This window comes from Mesoplodon bidens (assembly GCF_964165515.1).
Source record: "Mesoplodon bidens genome assembly, chromosome: 2".
Lineage (NCBI taxonomy): Eukaryota > Metazoa > Chordata > Mammalia > Artiodactyla > Ziphiidae > Mesoplodon > Mesoplodon bidens.
Genome location: NC_138177.1, coordinates 149,231,018 through 149,247,418, shown reverse-complemented (window position 1 = coordinate 149,247,418; position 16,401 = coordinate 149,231,018). Strand labels below are relative to the sequence as shown.

Below are 16,401 nucleotides of genomic sequence, written 5' to 3'. Positions count from 1 at the left end.
TAATCAGGAGACTGGATAAATATAGTATCTTTATCAAATATGTGACAGATGTTAAAATTGAACTGTTTTAGTCTCATTCCAAAGTGAAATGCGGAATCACCATACAGGACTTGCAAAAAAGATTTTTGAAAACCAGTCACTGTTCTTTACTTTGTACCACACTGAGGGTAACAAAAGGCTTGGGAATTGGAGATGGAAAGAGGAGAGGTACGGAAGTCATGTTAGAATGGACCTGTGCTCTAGGAGTTGGTCTGGGCAAAGAATGCACGTGTGAGCCATACTTTTTCATATTCTTTTCCATTATGGTTTATTACAGAATAATGACTATAGTTCCCTGTGCTATACAGTAGGACATTATTGTTCATCTGCTTTATATATAGTACTTTGTATCTGCTAATCCCAAACTCCTAATTTATCCGCCCCCAACCCCCTTTCCCCTTTGGTAACCATAAGTTTGTTTTCTATGTCTGTGAGTCTGTTTCTATTTTGTAAATAAGTTCATTAGTATCATATTTTAGATTCCACATATAAGTAATATCATATGGCATTTGTCTTTCTCTGTCTGACTTACTTCACTTAGTATGATAATCTCTAGGTCCATCCATGTTGCTGCAGATGGCATTATTTAATTCTTTTTTATGGCTGAGTAATATTCCATTGTATATATACCACACCTTCTTTATCCATTCATCTGTCAATGGACATTTAGGTTGCTTCCATGTCTTGGCTGTTGTAAATAGTGCTGCTATGAACATTGGAGTGCACGTATCTTTTTGAATTATAGTTTTCTCCAGATATATATTTTCTCCAGGAGTGGGATTGCTGGATCGTATGGCAACTCTATTTTTAGTTTTTTAAGGAATCTTCATATTGTTTTTCATAGTGACTGCACCAACTTACATTCCCACCAACAGTGTAGGAGGGTTCCCTTTTCTCCACACCCTCTCCAACATTTATTATTTGTAGACTTTTTAAATTATGACCATCCTGACTGGTGTGAAGTGGTACCTCATTGTAGTTTTGATTTGCATTTCTCTAATAATTAGCAGTGTTGAACTTCTTTTCATGTGCCCATGGGCCATCTGTATGTCTTTGGAGAAATGTCTGTTTAGGTCTTCTGCTCATTTTTTGATTGGGTTGTTTGTTTTTCTGTTATTGAGTTGTATGAGCTGTTTATATATTTTGGAAATTAAGCCCTTGTCGGTTGCATCATTTGCAAATATTTTCTCCCACTCTGTAGGTTGTCTTTTCATTTTGTTTATGGTTTCCTCTGCTGTGCAAAAGCTTATAAGTTTGATTAGGTCCCATTTGTTTATTTTTGTTTTTATTTCTATTGCCTTGGGAGACCGACCTAAGAAAACATTGCTGTGACTTATGTCAGAGAATGTATTACTTATGTTCTCTTCTAGGAGTTTTATGGTGTCATGTCTTATATTTAAGTCTTTCAGCCATTTTGAGTTTATTTTTGGTGTGAGGGAGTGTTCTAACTTCATTGATTTACATGTGGCTGTCCAGACTTGAGAAAGGTGTTTTTGCCCACATCAGAGAAATGACAGTGACAGATCTCCATTATGGGCAGGTGAGACTCCAAAGAACTCACCAAAGCACCGCATGACACAGATTCAAATGCCTTCCGAGACTGTGTTTTGTAACTAAAGAGACCAGAACACTTTTCACTACCCAAGAGTGATCAGAAAAGTTAGGGGGCCCACCCTAAATTTTATCTAGGAGCAAGGGAAGAAGTAACTCTGTAGAATAAATTTAAGGGGTCAGTGGAAAACAAAAAAAATCTGCTTTAACGTGACCTCCGAAATGTTGTGCTTGTTCAAAGTATTAGTTACATTTGTATATTTTTTATCTTTTTTATTTATTTTTGGCTGTGTTGGGTCTTAGTTGCAGCACACGGGATCTTCGTTGCGGCAGGAACTTTCGTTGCCACGCGCGGGGCTACTCTCTAGTTGTGGCGTGTGGGTTTTCTCTCCCTAGTTGTGGTGTGTGGGCTCTGAAGTTTACAGCACGCGGGCTCTCTACTTGAGGCGCGTGGGCTCAGTAGTTGTGGCATGTGGGCTTAGTTGCCCCATGGTATGTGGGATCTTAGTTCCCCAGCCAGGGATCGAACCCACGTCCCCTGCATTGGAAGGTGGATCCTTGACCACTGGACCACCGGGGAAGTCCCTAGTTACATTTGGAATGATGCTACACAGCAGTAAAATGACTAAAGCAGAGGATGTACACCAATGTAGATAAATCTCAAACCTAGAATGTTGGATGAAAAAAGTCGCAGAAGGATAAGTATAGTATGATACCACTTACATAAAGTTTGAATATATGTAAAATAATACCATACATTACTTTGGTATACTTATGTAGTCAGATTATAAAAATATACACCTGGTTGGTTACCTCCGGAAAAGAGCAGGAAGATTGGAGGAAGAAAGGGATACAAGAGGGCTTCACGTATTGTAATAATTCACTTCTTTAACTGGATAGTGGAACACATGGAAGATCATTATTTTATTTTCTATTGTCTTTTGCATGCAGTGATATTTCATAATTTGTTAAAGTTGGGAAGAAAGGACCTTTTGAAATAGACTGTTAAATTGGGGTAGTTGGCCTTAGTAAGAGCAGTGTCAATAGGAGGTGGGAGCAAAGGCTGAATGCAGTGGTGAGAAGTGAAGGGGAGGTACCATTTGAGCTGAGTCTTAAAGATGGGCAAGGCCCCAACCTGTATTTCCAGCCTCCAGCCAAGCTAAACAGGTCACTATGCCCAAGACATAGCTCACTTGCTCCCTGAACTAAATATTTGCTTACATCAGTCCTGCTCCCAGGGATTAACAATTGTAGCTACCATTTGTGACAGCCTACTGCAATCCTGGCCACTATGTATAGAACACCTACTATGTGCCAGTAACTTTACAGATACTATTCTATTTAATCCTGACAACAGACTTATGAAGTAGATATTGTTATTCTCATTTTACAAATGAGAAAGTTGAGTTTAAATGTAATATTCCAGGTCACTCAGGAAACGGTAAAGCTGAGATTTAAATCCATGTTCATCTGAACTTAAAACATGTCTTTCCATTATAGCAGTCTGTCCTACCTTCCCACTCCGGCCCCACTGCACTCAGCTTCCACTCCTTGACCCAGCTCAGATGTCAACTCCATTTTCTGATTCAGTTATTCATTCATTCAAACGTTAATTGATTAGAGGAAAACATAGTCAGAATACTCTATGACATAAATCACAACAAGAAACTTTTTTTTAACATCTTTATTGGAGTAAAATTGCTTTACAATGGTGTCTTAGTTTCTGCTTTATAACAAAGTGAATGAGTTATACATGTACATAGGTTCCCATATCTCTTCCCTCTTGTGTCTCCCCCCCTCCCACCCTCCCTATCCCACCCCTCTAGGTGGTCACAAACCACCAAGCTGATCTCCCTGTGCTATGCGGCTGTTTCCCACTAGCTATCTATTTTACATTTGATAGTGTATATATGTCCATGCCACTCTCACTTTGTCACAGCTTACCCTTCCCCCTCCCCATATCCTCAAGTCCATGCTCTAGTAGGTCTGTGTCTTTATTCCCATCTTACCCCTAGGTTCTTCATGACCTTTTTTTTTTTCTTAGATTCCATATATATGTGTTAGCATACGGTATTTGTTTTTCTCTTTCTGACTTACTTCATTCTGTATGACAGACTCTAGTTTCATCCACCTCACTACAAATAACTCAATTTCGTTTCTTTTTATGGATGAGTAATATTCCATTGTATATATGTGCCACATCTTCTTTATTGATTCATCTGTTGATGGAAACTTAGGTTACTTCCAGCTCCTGGCTATTGTAAATAGAGCTGCAATGAACATTTTGGTACATGACACTTTTTGAATTATGGTTTTCTCAGGGTATATGCTCAGTAGTGGGATTGCTGGGTCGTATGGTAATTCTATTTTGAGTTTTTTCAGGAACCTCCATACTGTTCTCCATAGTGGCTGTATCAATTTGCATTCCCACCAGCAGTGCAAGAGTGTTCCCTTTTCTCCACACCCTCTCCAGCATTTATTGTTTCTAGATTTTTTGATGATGGCCATTCTGACCAGTGTGAGATGATATCTCATTGTAGTTTTGATTTGCATTTCTCTAATGATTAATGATGTTGAGCATTCTTTCATGTGTTTGTTGGCAATCTGTATATCTTTTTTGGAGAAATGTCTATTTAGGTCTTCAGTGCATTTTTGGATTGGGTTGCTTGTTTTTTTGTTATTGAGCTGCTTATAAATTTTGGAGATTAATCCTTTGTCAGTTGCTTCATTTGCAAATATTTTCTCCCATTCTGAGGGTTGTGTTTTGGTCTTATTTATGGTTTCCTTTGCTGTGCAAAAGCTTTTAAGTTTCATTAGGTCCCATTTGTTCATTTTTGGTTTTATTTCCACTTCTCTAGGAGGTGGGTCAAAAAGGATCTTGCTGTGATTTATGTCATAGAGTGTTCTGCCTATGTTTTCCTCTAAGAGTTTGATAGTGTCTGGCCTTACATTTAGGTCTTTAATCCATTTTGAGTTTATTTTTGTATATGGTGTTAGGGAGTGTTCTAATTTCATACTTTTACATGTCCCTGTCCAGTTTTCCCAGCACCACTTATTGAAGAGGCTGTCTTTTCTCCACTGTATATTCTTGCCTCCTTTATCAAAGATAAGGTGTCCATATGTGCATGGATTTATCTCTGGGCTTTCTATCCTGTTCCATTGATCTATATTTCTGTTTTTGTGCCAGTACCATATTGTCTTGATTACTGTAGCTTTGTAGCATATTCTGAAGTCAGGGAGCCTGACTCCTCCAGCTCTATTTTTCATTCTCAAGATTGCTTTGACTCTTTGGGGTCTTTTGTGTTTCCATGCAATTGTGAAATTTTTTGTTCTAGTTCTGTGAAAAATGCCTTTGGTAGTTTGATAGGGATGGAATTGAATCTGTAGATAGCTTTGGGTAGTATAGTCATTTTCACAATGTTGATTCTTCCAATCCAAGAACATGGTACATCTCTCCATCTGTTTGTATCATCTTTAATTCCTTTCATCATTGTCTTATAATTTTCTACATACAGGTCTTTTGTCTCCTTAGGTAGGTTTATTCCTAGATATTTTATTCTTTTTGTTGCAGTGGTAAATGGGAGTGTTTTCTTGATTTCACTTTCAGATTTTTCATCATTAGTGTATAGGAATGCCAGAAATTTCTGTGCATTAATTTTGTATCCTGCTACTTTACCAGATTCATTGATTAGCTCTAGAAGTTTTCTGGTAGCATCTCTAGGATTCTCTATGTATAGTATCATGTCATCTGCAAACAGTGACATCTTTACTTCTTCTTTTCTGATTTGGATTCCTTTTATTTCTTTTTCTTCTCCGCCTGCTGTGGCTAAAACTTCCAAAACTATGTTGAATAATAGTGGAGAGAGTGGGCAACCTTGTCTTGTTCCTGATCTTAGTGGAAATGGTTTCACTTTTTCACCATTGAAGACAATGTTGGCTGTGGGTTTTTCATATATGGCCTTTATTATGTTGAGGAAAGTTCCCTCTATGCCTACTTTCCACAGGGTTTTTGTCATAAATGGGTGTTGAATTTTGTCAAAAGCTTTCTCTGCGGGCTTCCCTGGTGGCGCAGTGGTTGAGAGTCCGCCTGCCGATGCAGGGGACACGGGTTCGCGCCCCGATCCCGGAAGATCCCACGTGCCGCGGAGCGGCTGGGCCCGCGAGCTATGGCCGCGGAGCCTGTGTGTCCGGAGCCTGTGCTCCGCAACGGGAGAGGCCACAGCAGTGAGAGGCCCGCGTACAGCAAAAAAAAAAAAAAAAAAAAAAAAAAAAAAAAAAAAAAAGCTTTCTCTGCATCTACTGAGATGATCATATGGTTTTTCTCCTTCAATTTGTTAATATGGTGTATCACGTTGATTGATTTGCATATATTGAAGAATCCTTGAATTCCTGGAATAAACCCCACTTGATCATGGTGTATGATCCTTTTAATTTGCTGTTGGATTCTGTTTGCTAGTATTTTGTTGAGGATTTTTGCATCTATATTCATCAGTGATATTGGCCTGTAGTTTCCTTTCCTTGTGACAAGCAAGATCCTTTTTGACCCACCTCCTAGAGAAATGGAAATAAAAACAAAAATAAACAAATGGGACCTAATGAAACCTAAAAGCTTTTCACAGCAAAGGAAACCATAAACAAGATGAAAAGACAACCCTCAGAATGGGAGAAAGTATTTGCAAATGAAGCAACTGACAAAGGATTAATCTCCAAAATTTACAAGCAGCTCATGCAGCTCAATAACAAAAAAACAAACAACCCAATCCAAAAATGTGCCAAAGACCTAAATAGACATTTCTCCAAAGATATACAGATTGCCAACAAACACATGAAAGGATGCTCAACATCACTAATCATTACAGAAATGCAAAATAAAACTACAATGAGGTATCACGTCACACTGGTCAGAATGGCCATCATCAAAAAATCTACAAACAGTAAATGCTGGAGAGGGTGTGGAGAAAAGGGAACCCTCTTGCACTCTTGGTGGGAATGTAAATTGATACAGCCACTATGGAGAACAGTATGGAGGCTCCTTAAAAAAGTAAAAAGAGAATTACCATATGACCCAGCAATCCCACTACTGAGCATATACCCTGAGAAAACCATAATTCAAAAAGAGTCATGTACCACAGTGTTCATTGCAGCTCTATTTACAGTAACCAGGACATGGAAGCAACCTAAGTGTCCATCGACAGATGAATGGATAAGGAAGATGTGGCACGTACATACAATGGAATATTACTCATCCATAAAAAGAAACAAAATTGAATTATTTGTAGCGAGGTGGTTGGACCTAGAGCCTGTCATATAGAGTGAAGTAAGTCAGAAAGAGAAAAACAAATACTGTATGCTAACACATATATATGGAATCTAAAAAAAAAAAGGGGGTCTGATGAACCTAGGGGCAGGACCGGAATAAAGATGCAGACATAGAGAATGGACTTGAGGAGGGAGAAGGGGAAGCTGGGACAAACTGAGAGAGTGGCATGGACATATAAACACTCCCAAATGTACAATAGATAGGTAGTGGGAAGCAGCTGCATAGCACAAGGAGATCAGCTCGGTGCTTTGTGTCCACCAAGAGGGGTGGGATAGGGAGGATGGGAGGGAGACGCAAGAGGGAAGAGATATGGGGATATATGTATATGTATAGCTGATTCACTTTGTTATAAAGCAGAAACTAACACACCACCGTAAAGCAATTATACTCCAGTAAAGATGTTAAAAATAAACAAACAAACAAATATTAATTGGGGGTGTAACCAAAGGTATTGGTGCTCCATCCATATGCCCTGGCTCAGCCCAGAGGCACCTGCAGCTTCTGAAGACTATGGATGCCTTATGCTACACACACCGGCATCTCTCGGCCTGAAGGCTTTATCTTGCTGCAGGAGGACTCGGCCCATGTGGGAAGCAGGCTGAGGTGATAGGGAATTAGCACCCTCAGGAGCAATCCTCAACCAGTGCGGGGTGGCAGTTGGTGGAAAATACCCCAGCTTCCTCATCCTTTGATGGGACAATTCGGAGGTACATTCTACACATTACCTCAGAGGGCACCCAGCAGGATGGAGCCCTAGTTGCCCATAGCTGTAACCATCTTGTGAATGAACCTTTCATTGGCTTTCTTACCTTTTCTGTCTCACTTTCCTACCCCCTCACCATACTTCTTGGGATTACCCTCAAATAAGCTCCTTGTGCTTTCTCAGGGGCTACTTAGGGGAGCACAGACTAAGACAGAGGGTCTTCCTTGTGCAGCATCAGCAAAGCCTTCCTTCAAGCCCAGGCACAGTTTGTGCTCCCTCCTTCCACCTGCTTTGCTCGAACTCCTGGAGGCTTCTTCATACTATCCTGAAGCCTTTCTAATTGCAGGTCTGCCTGGCCCACTTTGAACAGCTCAGAGCTGATGCCCTGTTCTTCCTTGTCTTCCTTGCTCACAGCACACCAGAACTGCTCATTGCATGTCTGCTGAATGGGCTGAATGGTTGGAAGTCCTTCTTACGTTTGATCTGATTAATCTTCATCACCTCCCAGGAAACCTTGTATTACCCATTAGCTGAGAACTATATACAGGTCAAATCAAGATACATAAAGTTGTAACAGTGTCAGAATAAATTCTTCTTCAGTGTGAACCAGAAATCAGCTACAAAAACAAATCCAATAATTTATTTCATTTAGATATTTAAATTTTGACAGTTTTCCTTTAAAAAAAAACACTGTTTATGCTGGGTGCTTTGATTTAGGTTGTGAAGATAAACTGAGGTAATTGTTTTTTAATTTCTGCTTATTAATAAAATGCAAATGCACTGCTTGAAATGAAAGCAAACTGGCTAGTCCAGAACCAGAGATATCTGAAGAGAAACACGTCTTTCTGCTTTCCGTGAGGTGCCCTTATGAAATGATATAAAATGGTAGATAAGAGTGCAGATTTTGAAGCCAGCCTGCTTCTGTTTCAATCTGCTTCCACCACTTACAGCCATGTGATCTGGAACCATTTACCCAATCCATCTATTTATTAGTTGCCTCAATTATAAATTAGAGTTGATAATAGTACTTATCTCACAAGATTGCTGTTATTGAGATGGGGATGGGATGATAATCTTGCTGTTGTTTTTGGCTCATCCCTGCAGGCTTCTCACTGCCTTTTTCCTCCTGCTCCAGCAGACAGCACCCTACTCCATGCCTGTCATTCCTGCACTTCCCTCCCCCTCCCCCTACCCAGCCACTTCCTCAACCTCATGTCCCTTCCCTCTCTACCTGGGCCTAGCCCAAGATCTCTCTCCATTGTGGTCCCTCCCCCCTCTCTCACTTCCTTCTCTCTACCTCATCTTTCTCCTCTAATTGAGGACATAGGGATATAGGAGAGGTATATTTGTAGGTCTCAGAATGGAAGTTCAAGAGGGTACAATGGAATGATGGAGAAGTGAGGCAAGGAAGAAGGGCTGGGTCAGTGGAGGGGATGTATAGAACAGGTGAGAGGAGGGTCAGAAAGGCAGGGGTACACCAGTGAATGGGATTCATCCTGAGAGTCTCTTGGAGGAGGAAGAATTAACCCTGACTCTTTTCTCCCCAGGGCAGTGCTATTCTCGTCCTACCCTAGGACCTTAGGTGAATCCCTCATTCTAAGTGTCTGGAAGAAGTAATTGAACCAAAGTCATCTGTCTTTCTCACAGATAAAGGTGCCAAGTCTGCCACTTTGAAGAGAAGGTCCTCTAGTTTCCAGCCTTCCCCGATCTTGCAGCATCACCTTGGCTGTATCTGGGAAGTGGGAGATAAGAGTACTCTGCTTCTTATCGATAGAACACTGGCTCTCTGGCTGTAGACCTAATTTAGATTACAATCTCCTAGAACCATGTCTAGCAGTGCCACATAGGAAAAAGCATAAACTGTGGTGTCAGATAGACATAGTTTCTATTTTCAGCTCTGCCACTCACCAGTCCCATGAGTTTGAGCAAGTCATTAACCTCTCTGAGCCTCAGTGTCCTCATGGGGATTGAAGTCCCCACCTCACAGCTTATAGGAAGAATTAAGTGAGGTGATGTGTGAAAGCCTCACAACTGTGAGGGCTGAGACTGGGCCAATTTGTCCACCATTTGTAGTTCAATGCCTGGCACAGAGTGTGCCCTTGTTATAATTGAATGAATGAGTAGGTACCTAACAAACCGTAGCCAGGTATCCCTTTGTCTGGACTGATTCTGGCTGATTGCAATGATACTCTGCCCTGACACAGTCCAAAAAAACCTCACTGCATTGAATCCTGAGATGGTGGCACACCAGTCTAATGTGCCTGGGAGACTGCATCATGTCCCACAGGTTAAAGGGGGCTTGTGTGGAACAAAAGTTTCAATAATATTGATTGTGCCACTGAGGAGTTTAATATAGTGCTTCTCAAACCTTAACGTGCCTCCAAGTCACCTAGGGCTCTTGTTAAAATGCAGGTTCTGCCTGCCATCTTTCTGTGCCATCATAATGGTGCACATGAATGTCCTGGCTGATATTCTCAAGAGCATCAACAATGCCAAAAAGAGAGGCAAATGCTAGGTTCTTATTAGGCTGTGCTCCAAAGCCATCATCCAGTTTCTAGCTGTGATGATGAAGCATGGTTATATTGGCCAATTTGAAATCACTGATGATCACAAGGTTGGGAAAATTGTCATGAACCTCACAGGTTACACGAGTGTGGAGATCAGTCCCATATTTGATATACAGCTCAAAGATCTAGAAAAATGGCAGAATAACCTGCTCCCATCCAGTCAGTTTGGTTTCATTATACTGATAACCTTAGCCAGCAGCATGAACCACGAAGAAGCGAGACGAAAACACATGGGAGGGGAAATCTTGGGATTCTTTTTCTAGGGATGTAATACATACAATGCAAATAAAATGCCTCACTGGGGAAAAAAAAAGCAGGTTCTGAGTCAGTAGTTCCAAGTGAAGGTCTGACAAGCTCCCAGGTGATGCTGAGACTGCTGGCTTGGGGAACCTCATTTTGAGTAGCTGGGGTCTAATACAGGGGTGAACAAACTTTTTCTGTAGGGGGCCAGACAGTAAATATTGTAGCTTTGTGAACTGTATGATTCCTGCTGCAACTGCTTAACTCTGCCAGTACAGAAAAAGAGCAGCCATAGACAACATGCAAATAAATAGGCATGATAGTGTTCCAATAAAACTGTATTTACAAAAACCTGGGGCAGACTGGATTTGGCCTGTGGGCTGTAGTTTACCTACCCTTTATCTAATATAGTTAAAATCAGCATATCATTCTTGTAATAGACAACAGTGAGCTTGTCACCTGAGCGCCCAATAATTCCCTCTTATGTGGTAACTTCCCCTTCCTCCAGATCTACCTCCCCCTCCCCACAATCTATATGAGGCCAGGAGCGGAGCACCCACTACCAGGCTCTCATCACGGGACTCTGACTCCAGACTCCAGCAGATTGGTTCAGGGTGGTGGCACAACTCCAAGGGGCATCTTTCACATTCTATTCCACAGAATGTTGTGCTCCAGGGCTACCCTTTACATAGAAAACAAGGTGAAGGCCTCCTTAAGCTGTGGACTTGGCTGAACTGGGTACCTGACTAAAGTGGACTACTCATGGCCTTTCCTTAAGATTCTAGAATTAGGTCTAGGAGATTCCTGTTTTAGTCTGTCTATCTGTTCTCTTAAATAGGAGGATACATACGTGGAAATGGAGCTTTTTTTTTTTTAACTCTGTTTATTGGAATACAGAGAAAGTTAGTAGAGAGAAAGAATGAAGCATATATTCAGAGAGAAACAATGGTGAGAGCTGGTGAGAGGGGCTTCCTGGGTTTTCAATAGCACTGCAGTCACTGGCTCCAGGTCATCCCTGAGTTCCAGCTGCATCCTTGCCCTTGGGTTCTAGGAGAGGACATTATATAAATTCATTTTGCTTTTGCTTAAATCCAGTAGAACTCTGTTGCATGCAAACTACAGTCTTAATAGCATTAGCAAGTAACAAAAAAGTTCTTCAGTAGAATTCAAATTTTGTAGGATTTTTTTTAAATCAATGTACAGATTGTTGCAAGAGAACATTTTTTTAACATCTTTATTGGAGTATAATTGCTTTACAATGGTGTGTTAGTTTCTGCTTCATAACAAAGTGAATCAGTTATACATATACATATGTTCCCATATCTCTTCCCTCTTGCATCTCCCTCCCTCTCACCCTCCCTATCCCACCCCTCTAGGTGGTCACAAACCACCAAGCTGATCGCCCTGTGCTATGTGCTGCTTCCCACTAGCTATCTATTTTACGTTTGGTAGTGTATATATGTCCATGCCACTCTCTCACTTTGTCACAGCTTACCCTTCCCCCTCACCATATCTTCAAGTCCATTCTCTAGTAGGTCTGTGTCTTTATTCCCATCTTACCCCTAGGTTCTTCATGACCTTTTTTTCCCCCTTAGATTCCATATATATGTGTTAGCATATGGTATTTGTTTTTCTCTTTCTGACTTACTTCACTCTGTATGACAGACTCTAGGTCCATCCACCTCACTATAAATAACTCAATTTCATTTCTTTTTATGGATGAGTAATATTCCATTGTATATATGTGCCACATCTTCTTTATCCATTCATCTGTTGATGGACACTTAGGTTGCTTCCATCTCCTGGCTATTGTAAATAGAGCTGCAATGAACATTTTGGTATATGACTCTTTTTGAATTATGGTTTTCTCAGGGTATATGCCCAGTAGTGGGATTGCTGGGTCATATGGTAATTCTCTTTTTACTTTTTTAAGGAGCCTCCATACTGTTCTCCATAGTGGCTGTATCAATTTACATTCCCACCAACAGTGCAAGAGTGTTCCCTTTTCTCCACACCCTCTCCAGCATTTATTGTTTGTAGATTTTTTGATGATGGCCATTCTGACCGGTGTGAGATGATATCGCATTGTAGTTTTGATTTGCATTTCTCTAATGATTAATGATGTTGAGCAAGAGCACATATTTTTGTTTGAAACTGGATCTTCCTGACAATAGAGTATGTGGTATTTCATAAATATCAAAATACATCCATATTCTAATGATCCACATAGTAATACGTCATTTTGTCACTTGTATAATAATTCTTGGTCCCTTGCTTTGGTTAGGGTTCAGCGGCAGAGAAAACTATTCACTTGGACAGAAAGGGATTTAGTACAAGGTATTAAATGGCTTACAATGTTGCTAGATGGGCTAAGGAAACAGACTCCAGGCTGATCATCAGGGGTGAGTTCTCCAATGCACCTGGCAGAACTGGGCTGTGAAGGAGGCTGCTGCTCCTACCAAAACAGGAGACCCACCTGCTGAATCAGGGAGTAACCGCTCATAGGCACTAGCTCTGGAATCCTGCCACCTCTTCCATACCAGGAAGTGACCTGCCAAATTAGGGAGCCATCATCTCTGCTTCCAGGTCCAGATCAAACTGCTTCCCTCTAAACCATCAGAACAAGCAAGACAGATGCCTCACACTCTCCCTCTTAACTGTTCATTTTCAGGTTCCCGGTGAATGCATTTGAATGAAGGAACCTTTGTCTCATTCAGAACCCTAGCAGCAAAGGGGTCTGGGAAAGGTAGTTTTAAACTTTTCAGTCTCTTCATTCCAGGAAGACACACTGTAATGAGACTGGAACAGATGATGAATGAGCCAGTCCACAGAATTAGCCACACCCCTAATTGACCACACAGTTGTAAAACAAAAATTATATTTTTGTGAAGAAAATGTAAATATGAGCAAACAATAACACAGTAGTTCACTGCACTTGTCAGACTGATGCTACATAATTCAGACTTCCTCTCTTTTTGCCAGATAGCATTATTAGTTGTGTATTCTTGCCTACTTAGGCAACTGAAACAGCTTGTAACATCTCAATCATTATGATGAGTGAGGAGATTTATTCACTCATTCACTTATTCAACAAATATTTTTGAATGCCTGCTGTGTGTCAGCCATTGCTTTTGTGCTGCGGCTATAACAGGGAACAATGAATGTTACATCCTACTAGGTCAAGATTCCCTTTGAAAATTCCCTCTGTCTCTGTGAGACTGAAAGGATCCTGGGGGTTCTGTTGACATAGGCAAAAACAAAGCAGTTGCAATGGTTAATGACCCTTAAGTACTTGGCCTTTTAAACCCAAAAGGTGCAAACATTTGATCAAAGCATGCAGGAACATGTAAGTCAACTTTATTGACATAAAAACTGTGTAAAAAAATCTACAGTAGAGATTTTTTTAAATTAATTAATTAGGTTGTGCCGGGTCTTAGTTGCAACAGGTGGGCTCCTTAGCTGTGGCTCACTGGCTACTTAGTTGCAGCTCACCGGCTCCTTAGTTGTGGCATGTGAACTCTTAGTTGCGGCATGCATGTGAGATCCAGTTCCCTGACCAGGGATCGAACCTGGGCCCCCTGCATTGGGAGCGCAGACTCTTTAACTACTGTGCCACCAGGGAAGTCCCTAGAGATTTATTTAAAAAAAAAAAAAAACCTCTCTTGACCAAAATTTCATCATGATTTGAAGATCCTTAAGAATTTTGCCTTGTCTGCTTTACTTTTATGCCAACTAATCTTTGGTAGTGTGTAATGGAAGAGCAAATATAATAGTCTTTCCTTATACTGAAATCACACAGATAAATGCAGTCTTTAAGGGTTAAGTATTTTTGCTGACTTGTTTGCATTTTTTTCTCCCATTCATAAGGATGAAAAGGTATATATATAAAGTGAAATGCAGAGAATATGTAACAGGAAGTTTCAGGCACCTATTAGAATCATTACTGATGTCATTATTGATTGATGCCAAAGCAGAAAAAAAAAGAAAACAAACAACAAAGGTGTTCATGAATTTGCTGATTCATTCATCCAGTAAGTAATCATTAAAAACCTATTATATTAGTTATCTATTGTTGTGTTACAAATTTCCCCAGAACTTAGATGCTTAAACCAATAATAATCATATATTATCTCTCATAGGGAGCAACTTGTTGCAGTGGTTCCGTCTTAGACTCTCTCATAAGGTTATAGTCAGATGCCGGTCAGAGCTGCATCTATCTGAAGCCTTGACCAGGGCTGGAGGATTTACTTTCAAGGTGCCTTCCTCCCATGACTGATAACTTGGTGCTGACTATTGGTGGGAGACCTCAGTTCCTCTCCACGTGGGCCTTACCACAGTGTTTCTTGAGTGACCTCACAGCATGCCCTGGCTCCCCCTGAGCAAGTGATCCAAGAGCAAGAAAGCACCAGGACGAAGCCATATTCTTTCTATAACCTCAGAAGTCATATACTGTCACTTCTACCACATTCTATTTGTTAGAAGCAAGTCACTAAGTCTGGTCCACATTCAAGAGGAGGAAAATTAGACTTCTGCCTTGAAAGGGGAGTGTCAAAGCATTTGTGGACATATTTTAAAACCACCACACCTATTATGTGCAAATACTAGAACACCATGTGTATAAAACAGACATGACCCTCATAGAATTTACAGACAAGAGGAGGAGAGAGGCTTTAATTTAATGAGCACACAAATAATTGCAAAATTACAGCTGTGATAAGCTCTGTGAAGGAAAAGTACACAATGTGATGAGAGAGAATAATAGGGGAGCCTGGGGTGTCCTGAAAGAGGGATGTTTTAGTCAAGATCTGAAGGACAAATAAGAGAGGGCAGAGAGGGACTTCTCTGGTGGTCCAGTGGTTAAGACTCTGTGGTTCCACTGCAGAGAGTGTGGGTTCGATCCCTGGTCAGGGAACTACGATCCTGCATGCCATGCCGCGAGGCCAAAAAAAACAAAACAAAAAAAAGAGAGAGAGAGAGAAAGAGAGCAGAGAGAAGGGCATGTTCCCCTGTGAGAAGAGAAGAACATGAGAGGATGGAGGATCTAAATGGTGGCTGCAGTGTCTGGAGCAGAGAGAGCAATGAAGTGAGAGGAGGGTGGTGAGAGAGGCAGGGACCGACCTACCATGAGTTGGGCTCTGGGTCTGAGTGGCTGTTCCACATGAACCTGGGTGTAGATGCCCTGAGTCGTCTAACCTCCCTCCTCGTGCTGCACCCCCATATGAAGCTGCAGGGGCCACAGTACTGTATTATTGCCAAATCACCACAAGAAGGCTCCCAACTGTGCTCAGTCGGTGTGTACTTCTTTCACCAAGGAATTCTCAGGACGAATCCGATCCAAAAGGGTCACCCTACCTTTGGAACTCTCCTTCTCACCTATTCTCTATATCCCCTCAACTGATCCAGCACTCCTTCCTGGCCTTGCTCCCCAATCAATCCTTTGTATCTTCTTGAACTTACATTCTGAAACCTATAAACTCCCTTAGATACCTACATTCCCAAGTTTTTCTTAGACTGGAACCTCTTCCTTCTGCCTAACTAAAGCCTGGTAGTCCCTTGGGAATACCACATCTCTCCCTCTCTCTCTCTCTCTCTCCCCCCCAACCCTTGCCCACTGCCAAAGCTTCCTCTCTAATTGATCACCTACTGAAAATTGGAAAGTGAAATCAGTGTCCTTCTCACCACCATGTACAACTTCCAGACCTTTACTACTTCTCCCTCTTGTAAAAGAAAACGTATATGCCTTTGAAGTTTCACCTCATCCAGGTTTACCACCATCTTCTCCTCCCCACAAAACTATCATTTTCCATCCTCTGGAGACGTTGGCATATGAGTCAAGACTTCCTCTTATTTACAACTCCTATTACCCTTCTGGGTAGTACCAGTACCCACACAGCTAAACCTTCAAATGTCCTGGGCTCTCAGTTTCCTTGACTTCCTCACCGTCAATGACTATTTTCTCCATTCCTTCTCAGCCTCCCATG

At 41.2% G+C, this 16,401-nt stretch overlaps 1 pseudogene across 1 annotated transcript; it reads left to right on the top strand.

The window, feature by feature from the left end:
• The first annotated feature begins 10,041 nt into the window (after positions 1 to 10,041).
• LOC308612560 (small ribosomal subunit protein uS8-like) lies at positions 10,042 to 10,453 on the top strand (annotated as a pseudogene). Its single transcript has one exon. The product of its transcript is annotated as a small ribosomal subunit protein uS8-like (transcript).
• The last annotated feature ends 5,948 nt before the right edge of the window (positions 10,454 to 16,401 follow it).